Consider the following 10,290-nt stretch of genomic DNA (forward strand, 5'->3'; position numbering starts at 1 on the left):
GTGGTGAGCCAACATCATGCTACTGCACTCCAGCCTGGACAACAAGATCGAAACTCGGTCTCAAAAACAAACAAGCAAACAAAAAACTTGCCGTAGCATATCTTGGTTTAATCTCCTTGAGCTTCCTTCTTCTAAGCCTTAGCCTGGCCATCTTCAGGAAAACCTGTTCTTGCTTATCTATGCCTACATGTAATATGATATTTAAAACTTGGATTTAGACTCAAACTTGGGTGCTTTACCAGCTCTGTGATCTTAGTTAGACATATAAATCTTCTAAGCCTCAGCTTCCTTATCTGTAAAGCAAGACAAATACTCTCTTCCCACAGGTGTGTGGGAGGATTAAATGAGATAACTTTGATACATTTAGAACAGTTATGCACCAAACTCTATTTTAAAGACTGCTGTTTATTTTATGGAGTCAATATCATCATTTTGTTTTCCATTCCACATAACAGTTGGATGCCAATATGAAGTATATATTTATAACTGGGAATCAACTATTTTTACTGAATGAGGAATATTAATGAGAATGATTTTAACCAAAACAGCAAACAACAGCACTGGTGTGCTGTGTGTGAGTGAGAATAGCTCATGAAAACCAGAGGGGAAAAGGATTTCAGAATCAGTAAGTATTTTTGTGAGCTATTTCACAAAAATGACGTGAAAGAAAATATTTAGAGATACGGAAAAGGTCAAACTAACCTGAAACTCAGTTTTATTGACAAAAGTATAAGTTACCTTTAGCATATTTCATCATCCCATAATCAGGACCATCAATAAATATTTACTGAGTGCCTACTGCAGTCAAGACACTGCAGTGTGGGCTGCAGTTAATGTCCAGGTGATGGGAGAATTGCTTAGAAGTACAAGGTACCTTTCTTGGGTGACTAAAATCTTATTGGAGAGTCAGGCATAGCATGAAAATAAATCTATAGAAGAAAAATCAGTAAACAAAACTAGCCTACAAAATTTTCCAATATTTTTTGGGATGCATTTATATGGCTTTAAATTTTTAAAATATTTTGAAATATAAAGCTTAAAAGAGTGAACAACTCTGGTTATCATACTTTTTTTTTGCCAGAACCTCACTAGAGGAAGATATTAGATTGGATGATATGAAAATGTCAATATTTAACTATTTTTTACATCCAAAAAAACCCCAAAATTTCATGTGGTTCAACCTTGATTTCAGTAAGCTATTTTTGAAAGCTGGATACATGTTGAAATATGAGTAACATTTGCAGTCCATCTACTCTGGACTTATGCTAATTCCTTCTGGGGCCTTTTCAGATTCAAGATAGATTTGCAGGAAAAAATGCATAATATTTAAACTGAGGGACTGGAAAATTCGCATGAAAAGTTCACCAGTATTATGGAAAATTTTACCCAACGCATTTCGTAAAGAACAAAAACCTAAACACACGTGGTAGATCCACTTCAGTAAACCATGTTAGTGCAGCAACATTATCCAACAATAAAATTTAAGAACAATTTTCTCCCCAAGGGACCCATTTTCCTTAGAAAATTATGCAAAATGTGAACAACTGTGAAATACAATTGTCACCCAAAATATTTAACTTAACAACAAATTGAAAACTGTTACAATGTAATATAATTTACAATGACTAAAATATTAATTTTAATGGGTAGTACCCATAAAAGTTGTCTAGTTTAATTAATTTCCCTTTTTCATTGGTGCTGTGGGTCTTAAATTTATATTCTGCTACATCTTTTTAAAACAACTTTAAATTCCCACACATTAAATTTCTCTACAACTGTCTATCTAAATCAGAGTTTTGAATGATAAAGACATGTGATGCTCCTATATGAATAGACAGAGAAAAAATTAAAACAAACAAAAAATGTATTCCCCCGTGTAAGATATAGACGTTTATTATCATTGAAGACTTGTTTGGCTAACTTTACAGTCCAAAAATTCTCCTAATTTGAAAGATTGTCATTATAAATTAAAATCTCTGAAAACCTCCAGACCATGTATCAAGTCTTTGAAGATATCAACATTGTGCCCATATATATCCCATAGCCTTGCCTTGGTATCACCTTTTGAGACACAAATGTTCTTTCTATGGCATGTGCTTTTATCCTGATGTGTGAGGCCTTGGTCTGATAACCTCCTTACATAGTCATCTTAATATTCAGTTGTCCAAGGGAAAGTTAATAGAGTAGAAAAAATTAAAACTTACCTTCTTTGGTAGCTACAGAATATAATTCACAATTAAAAGGATTGGTATCAGATTTTGGAGATATTTGAGGCTCTGCGATTATTTTTCTGACTGTTTAGAACCTTAGAATCTACCAAAATAAAATCTATTAATCAAATATTTTTTTTGGACTAAGCTTACACAGTTTGTTCAGGCATTGGTAGCATGTCTGGAAGAGTCATCTCTGCTTTCGGGAAAATTACGCTGACTGAAAGAAAGCACAAAACAATCATCTCAAAACCGTCAGTAATTTTTCTAAAGGATGTCAAATGTGCACTTCACAGTGAGGGAAGATGTTGACCAATACTGTTGTTTGTGATAAATACATCACATCCTAGTGAAAATGTGGTGTAGCAGGTAACAAGTTTCCATTTTGTGCACTAGACCTGAAAAACTGCACCTAGAAAGGATATTCTGAAAAATACTAATTATAGGGACAAAGCCTTAATATTCTTAATACAAAGAGCTCTTAAAAGTCTATTTTAAAAATGGAACATGTGAACAGAAAAACTAATAAAAGATTTACAAAGGACAAAATAATGGAGACCAGTAAACATAATTTTTAAAGGTCACTGTTAATTGGAGAATTTCAAATTTTTAAAACTGTGTGCTATCAGGTTTTAAATATTTATGGTGGTAATAATGTAGGAAGTAAGCATTCTAAAACACTGCTGGCGGAAGTATAAAATATTACAACCTTCCGAGAGCAGTATGACTTTATTCAAAATCTTAAAATATGCAAGGGAAAAAAAAGAGCTTTCCTTCATCTACAGTTCAAAATAATATAACTTAAAACTATATTATTCCTAGGCCTATATATAACAAGACATCTTCAAAATGTTGCCTTCTTATGCATGAATATGATGTAATTCTACTTATTTAGATCTTCTTTAATATTTCTCAAGAAAATGTTTCCTCTAATAAGTTTTTCTACATCTTATGTTAGATTTATTTTCTAACGTTATTGTCTTTTTTCTGTCTTTTTTTTCAAATGACATTGACTTTTGTATATTAATTTTATATCTGGCCCTCTTGCTGAGCTCTCCTACAATATAATTTATCTGAAGATTCTTTGGAGTTGTTTATGTAGATGTATATATCATCTGAAAATAATTAGTTTCATTTCTTCCTTTTCAATCCTTATAACTGACTCTATAGTTCTCTAAATTTTTGTCATATATATTTTGAGGCAGCTTAATTGGGTATGTATACATGTTTAGAATGGATATTTCTTGGTGAATTGAAACTTTAACCTTATGACTTCCTCTATTACTATAATGTTTTTATCTAAACATGAGCTTTATCTGATACTAATACAAATGCACCTGCTTTCCTTTGTCACTCTCTGCAGATTTTTCCATCTTTTAATTTTCTGGCTACGTGTATATGCTTTAGGTATGGTCACACGAAAAGCATATATCCAAATTTTTAAAATCTCATTTAATAGTTCCTTTCTTTCAACTGGCAAATTTAACCTATTTATAGTTATTGTGATAGTGATACATTTACACATCTTTCTACTATTTTATTTTACTGTTTCAATTTGATTCAGGATTTCTATTTCTTTTTAATGCCTTCTAATTCTTAAAAGTTCTGTGTTGATACCTTCCCCCAGCAAGTCAAGAATTGAGCCCGGTCTCACATCCCTTGGCTTTCTCCCATGTTTTCATCAACCCCCTTACTGTTGATATAATCTAGAATTTTAAGTTTGAATAATAATAATGAAGTTTTCCTGTTTATGGTCTTTGGTATTTCCCATATTTTTATGTCAACAAACTTTACTAAGTCGTTTGACTATCTTTATTTCAAAGCATCTCGTGTGTGTGTGAAGGTGGAAAGTCTTGGGTACCAAAAAAATCACAGTTGATCATTCCCTTCCCCATTAAATACCCACTCCTGTCGGTGCTTCATTTCCAGCTCCCTGCAGCCTGGCAGCATTAGAGGAAGATTTTTTTTTTCCCCCATCTCATTTTTTTTTTTTCCTTCAACTGCCTACTGGCAGACAGCTCCTCACTGCCTGGACTTCGCCTCTGAGGACAACCTTCTGGGCTGCAGCTCTGGGGACAGACACCAAATGTCCTGGGACAAAAGCCGAACTCCAAAACTCTATTTGATCACTCCACAGCCACACCTGAGGCCTCTGCCCCCAGCTGCAGCCACCACCCCAACACACACACCTACACACTAATGCAAAACAATTCTCCCAGATTTTTCTGAATCTTGATGTTTTCCTTCTATAATTTTTCCAGATGTGACAGATGAGAACGGTAGTCTCAGCTAGTTCAGCATCTTGTAAGAACTCAAACCTTTAAAATGTGTATATATAAGAAATGTACACACACCTACACACTAATGCAAAACAATTCTCCCAGATTTTTCCGAATCTTGATGTTTTCCTTCTATAATTTTTCCAGATGTGACAGATGAGAACAGTAGTCTCAGCTAGTTCAGCATCTTGTAAGAACTCAAACCTTTAAAATGTGTATATATAAGAAATGTACACACACCTACACACTAATGCAAAACAATTCGCCCAGATTTTTCCGAATCTTGATGTTTTCCTTCTATAATTTTTCCAGATGTGACAGGTGAGAACCAGTAGTCTCAGCTAGTTCAGCATCTTGTAAGAACTCAAACCTTAAAAATATGTATATATAAGAATATACCTCACTGAATCTTTATAATATTAAAACATCACTTTTATTTTTTAAAATTCCTGAGTAGGGTTTTCAAGAAATAGTTTGATATATTCATAGGATAGAAAAAAAATGTAGCCATTAAATTACATTGTAGAAAAAAATGTCAAATGATGTGGGAAAATAATCTTGATATACTGATAAAGGAAAAAAGTTAGTTTACAAAATAGGATTACAATATGACTTGAGTTCTCATTATAGATATACACAAACATATGTTCACACAAAAATCAATATTATAGAGCATGTATTTAAAAAATGCCAAAACCAGGCCGGGCATGGTGGCTCACATCTGTAATCCTAGCACTTTGGGAGGCAGAGGTGGGTGGATCACTTGAGGTCAGGAGTTTGAGACAAGCCTGGCCAACATGGTGAAACCCCATCTCTACTAAAAATACAGAAATCAGCCGGGCATGGTGGTGGGCATCTGTTATCCCAGCTACATGGGAAGCTGAGACAGGAGAATTGCTTGAACCCAGGAGGTAGAGGTTGCAATGGCAGGACTGCACTCCAGCTTGGGTGACAGCGCAAGATTCTGTCTCAAAAAAATAAAATAAAATAAAAAGCCAAAACCAGAATAAAGTATGTGGTTCTGTTAATAGTATTTTCCCAATATCAGTGTCCTTATTTTAATAATGTACTAGAGTTACATAAGATGGTATCATTACAGGGAGCTAGGTAAAAGTTACAGGGCAATTCTGTATCGTTTTTGTAACTTCTTGTGAGTCTAATTTTATTTTAAAATAAAATGTTTAAAAGTATACATGGTAACAGACTTTCTTTGAGGAGGGGAGAGAGTTCTGCTTACCAGACATTTCTCCTTTATGACACCACTTGATTCCTTCTGGAGAGGAAGAGAATAAAAATTGTCCCACTGTGAACAGACAGACTTGAGGGGATTCTAAATCAAGGCGCTTTTGTATTTCCAAGCCAAATGCATCCACAGGGTCTATCGCAGATGACTTCAGCAAGGATATTCCTCTCATAGCCAAGGTATAGGGACCAGACTCAAGCTGGTCCAATCAGACCCTCTCTCCAGGGCCTTTCTATCTTGATAAGAGATGCAATGAAGGAAAGATGCTCGGAGGCGATTTGTTCCCACCTGGGCAGATAGCTTTTGTTGCCCCAATTCCATGGTATTTTTAATTGACAAATAAAAATGTATTTATGTATCAGGTACAACATGCTTTTGGACTACATATACATTGTGGAATGGCTAAATAGAGCTAACTAACATATGCATTATCTCACATACTGATTTTTTTAAGTAAGAACACTTAAAATCTACTCTCAGCAATTTTCAAGAATTCAATACAGTCACAATGTTATTAGCTATAGTCACCATGCTGTACAATAGATATCTTGAACTTCTTCCTCCTGCCTAACTGAAATTTTGTGTGCTTTGAACAACGAGATATCTCCTCAACTCCTCCTTCACCAGCCTCTGGTGACCACTGTTCCACTCTCTTCTTCTGTAAGTTCAACTTTTTTAGATTCCACATGTAAGTGAGAAATTGCAGTATTTGTCTTTCTGTGCCTGGCTTATTTCACTTAAGGTCCTCCAAGTTCATTTTAACCTGATCTTCCAACTGTTTGTCATTCTATGATTTACTAAGCACCAGTCTGAAATATTCCCTTTTTGTTTGAGTTAACCAAAGCCAGAAACTAAAAACTATAACTGAATAAATGATGCCTTATCCATCCCAATTCCAAAACAAAGATTTAAGCAAACTTGTCTGTGAACTGATTTGCTTTAATGCAACCCCCAGAGCAACTGCCAGAGAAAAGGCAAGTAGGCAAGGCAAAAAAACTTTATTTACAAGCCAATGTGAAGGAGGGAGCGAGGTTCACCCGTCTCCAGCGGTGGAGGCCGACGAAGTCGCTCTGGCGTTTTCGGGCGAGGTTCCTAGGTCCGCACAGGAGCAGGGGCCAAGGAAGTTCGCACCGCGCGCCTGCCGGGAGCGGCTTTTATGTTCTGGGCCCGGGAGTGGGAGGGCAGTGGGCGGGACACAGGCAGGTCGGGGACCGGGCAGTAGGCGTGGCTAGGCAGGTTCCGGTTCTTCTCCATCGGAGGTCGGGTTGCGCCTGCGCAGTCGACCCATGTCTTTCCCGGGCATGGGAAAGTTGACGGTGAAGAACCCGGAACTGCGCCATCTTGTTCTCCGTTCGTCCAAACAGTCCAACCTTTTATTGATAATAGTGATAAGGGGCGGCGTGGTCTGTCTGGCTACTTCCTGCTGTTAAGGGACATCATTAAGGTTGGGGGTCTATGGTTGGTATTTGGACATACGGATGGAGAAGCATCTGGTTGAAGGTGACGCGCGTGATCTCTTGAACTTTGGCTTGGAGAAATTTGATTAAAACAGGAGCGAGACATAAGACAAAACAGAGGATTAGTATGGGAATTAGGAACGGGAGCATCTGCTGTATTACGGGCAGCAGCCATACCGGTGGTCCGGGGATGAAGGGGGTATTGTAGGTTTTTAATTCTGCTTTAATCCTGTTTAGGGTTTGATGTTAGTGTCTACTAGGCCTGACTCGTTTACGTAATAGCAGCATTCTTCTCCTAAAAGACATGTTCCTCCTTTTTCGGCAGTAAGTAAATCTAATGCTCGCCTATTTTGTGCTGCTACCTGGGCCACTGAGGTAATTTGACGCTGCAGAGAGGCCAGGCTTTCAGCTGAAGCCTCTATGGCCTCTCGGATTTGAGCTGCTAGAGACTGGGTAGACTACACCAAGTGGGCAAGTGCCCCAGTTCCAAGCCCTGACGCCACTAGGGAGGAGGCCAGGGAGACTCCGATGACTAGGGGAAGGAAGACAGCCCATTTTTTGAGAACATTAGGAGGAGGGTTAAATTGTATGACGAGTTCAGCTACTTCTGCTTTGCTATATAAGGTTAAACTAGGTACTAGGGACACTGGGACACAAAGGGATTGACCAATGGATGTGTGATTAAGGACCTTGAAGAGGGTTTTGTAGCACTAGAAATAACCTCCGATGGGAGCCATCTGGGTCTTAGCGGGTGGCTGGGTATAGTTACACCAGGAGGTGTTTGGGGTAGAGTAGCAGAAAGGAAGGATTGGACTTTCTGGGCGTTGGTATAGTGGGACTTGGAGTAAGAACAGTTTTTGGGAGTTGCCTATGGAGTTAGTTGTAGCCCTGAAAGCAGTAGGTAAGGGGACTGCCACTAAGGGGGCTCTTTCAAGGGCCGCACAGAGGAACCAGGGGAGAGATTTGTTAGGTTGGCTGCCCATGTTAGGTTTAACCTGATGGACTAGTTTTAACCATGAGAAGGGGTCCTTATTGGAGGAGTGTAATGATCTGTAAGGCTGTTCTTGTGCTTGTATGGCTAAGGTTAAATTCTGTAGGGCTTGTATGTTTTGAGGAGGGATTTTTGCTGGACAAGTGTTCTTTTTAGCAGGAGAGTAGCATGGGATATGAACTAAGGATTGTGTAGCCTGTGTAGAGTCCACCTTTGACTCCGTCTGCCCATCGGGGTCCATGGGTCTTGATATAATTGGTATTGAAGGGGGTTCGTGATTCGCAATGGTGAAGAGAGCAGGGGTTGCTTCTGTCTCAAGGTTGCATAAGGATCTTACAATAAATATAAGGCATCCTAGGTTCTGTTGTTCCAGTAAGTCTTACAATTGTAATGTGTCTGATCGTGCAGAAGCAGAGAGCCTTAGCTCGGCCACACTGCAACAGATAGGGTGAAATTTATAGTAAGATGGGGTTGGCAGCTGAAGGGGGGCAGTCAGCAGTGCCTTGTAGCTGTGAGTGCTGTTTATTTTTGTGTGACCAAGTTTCAACTATAGAGAACTCCATATGAAGTTGGGTTAGTAATAGAGATTGAAATGCAAGAAAAAGATAGTAAATAAGTATGAAATAGTACTTCATCTTCAGTGTAATCACAGGGTACACTTGTCACTGAATGTTCTATAAAGGTAAGCGGGAGAACCACTGTGATGGGCTATATCTGGAGGCAAGTAGGGATCTGGGGTAAGATATTGGAATTTTGTTATGTTTATATAGAGTATGGCGAGAAATCGGGATAAGCGCAAGGGGTCAGGGAACATGTGGTGGTTGGGAGAGTGGTGAATTTGAGAGGGTAGGGGTAAGTCTAGCAGATGTCCATGATGTCTTCGTGGGGGCTTTTTTAATTGTGATATATGGACCAGTGCGTGTGTCCTAGAAGTTGGCTGCTGTTATGTGGATAGGAGGACAGTATAGGGCCTTTCCACCTAGGCTGAAGATCTTTGGCTTGGATTCTTTTAAGTATACTTGGTCTCCTGGGCTGAGAGAGAGATGTGGGTATAGGTGTCTGTTGGAGAGGGGTGTGCTAGTCTGCATGTTGTCTCAGAGTTGTCTCAAGATGGTGAGGTATGGGGGATAAGTTGCCAGCGGGGGGAAGAAAGGGTGGGTAACTGCTGGAGGGTGAGGGGCCGGCCGTAACTAATTCAAACGGACTGAGGCCTGTTGGACTCCATGGGGCTGCTCGCAGCGGGTTAGGGCCAGGGGAAAGAGAGTTTACCCACGATTGTCGAGTCTCGAGGAGAGTTGGTGAGTTGCTGCTTAATGAGCCCATTGCCTTCTCTACTTTACCAGAAAACTGAGGTCTATAAGGGATGTGGAGTTTCCAGGTGATGTGTAGGAGGGCTGCCACCTGTTGGACTACCTTGGAGATGAATGCTGGGCCGTTGTCAGACTGAAGAGTGAGCGGGAGGCCAAACCCGCTACCAGGAGAGTTACCCGCGGCTCGGCGAGGGTGATGGGGGTCCCCGAGTCCCGGCACCTTCAGTCGTCATCCAGATGTAAGGGCTGGAAGGAGCTCCCAGGGTCCTGAGAAGGGACATCACGTTGAGGCGCCATGCCCATTTTCAGGGTGGGGCAGTCAGAATTCCAGTGCCCTTCTTCATGGCATGCTGGACAAGGAGTTGTTGGCAGACGAGGGTTAGGACACTTTTTAGCCCAGTGTCCAGCTACTCCACACTTGTAGCACGGCCGCACTGGCTCAGACAGTTGGGGACTCTGGGGACATCTATTAGCCCAATGCCCTGGGTTGCCGCATTTATAGCAAGCCCCTTTTATTGTCTTTGAGCCTCCGGGGATTTTGCTCTCCAGTTTTGGGTCACGGCTAGGCTGCAAAGCAGCAACTAAGGCTTGAGTCTGGAGCTGTACCTTCTGCTTTAGGCGGGCCTGTCGTTGGGCCTCAGCCGTTTCCTCCCTTGAATTATAGACCTTGAAGGCCGACTTGACTAGGTCTTGAATAGGAGTTTGAGGTCCATCCTCTGCCTTTTGGAATTTTTTCCGAATATCCGAGGCCGATTGTGAAATAAAATATGATGCTAGAATAGTGGCCCCAGCTGGGGAAG

At 40.0% G+C, this 10,290-nt stretch overlaps 1 protein-coding gene across 1 annotated transcript in view; it reads right to left on the reverse strand.

The window, feature by feature from the left end:
- The window catches only part of ESR1 (estrogen receptor 1), a 450,285-nt gene extending 448,000 nt beyond the window's left edge, over positions 1–2,285 (reverse strand). The window contains exon 1 of the mRNA XM_033235045.1: positions 2,205–2,285. The gene's annotated coding sequence lies outside the window, so the exon portion shown is untranslated. The remainder of the gene's footprint in view (positions 1–2,204) is intronic.
- Between the last annotated feature and the right edge of the window lie 8,005 nt (positions 2,286–10,290).

Source organism: Trachypithecus francoisi, unplaced genomic scaffold (assembly GCF_009764315.1).
Source record: "Trachypithecus francoisi isolate TF-2019V2 unplaced genomic scaffold, Tfra_2.0 Lachesis_group15, whole genome shotgun sequence".
Taxonomy (NCBI): domain Eukaryota; kingdom Metazoa; phylum Chordata; class Mammalia; order Primates; family Cercopithecidae; genus Trachypithecus; species Trachypithecus francoisi.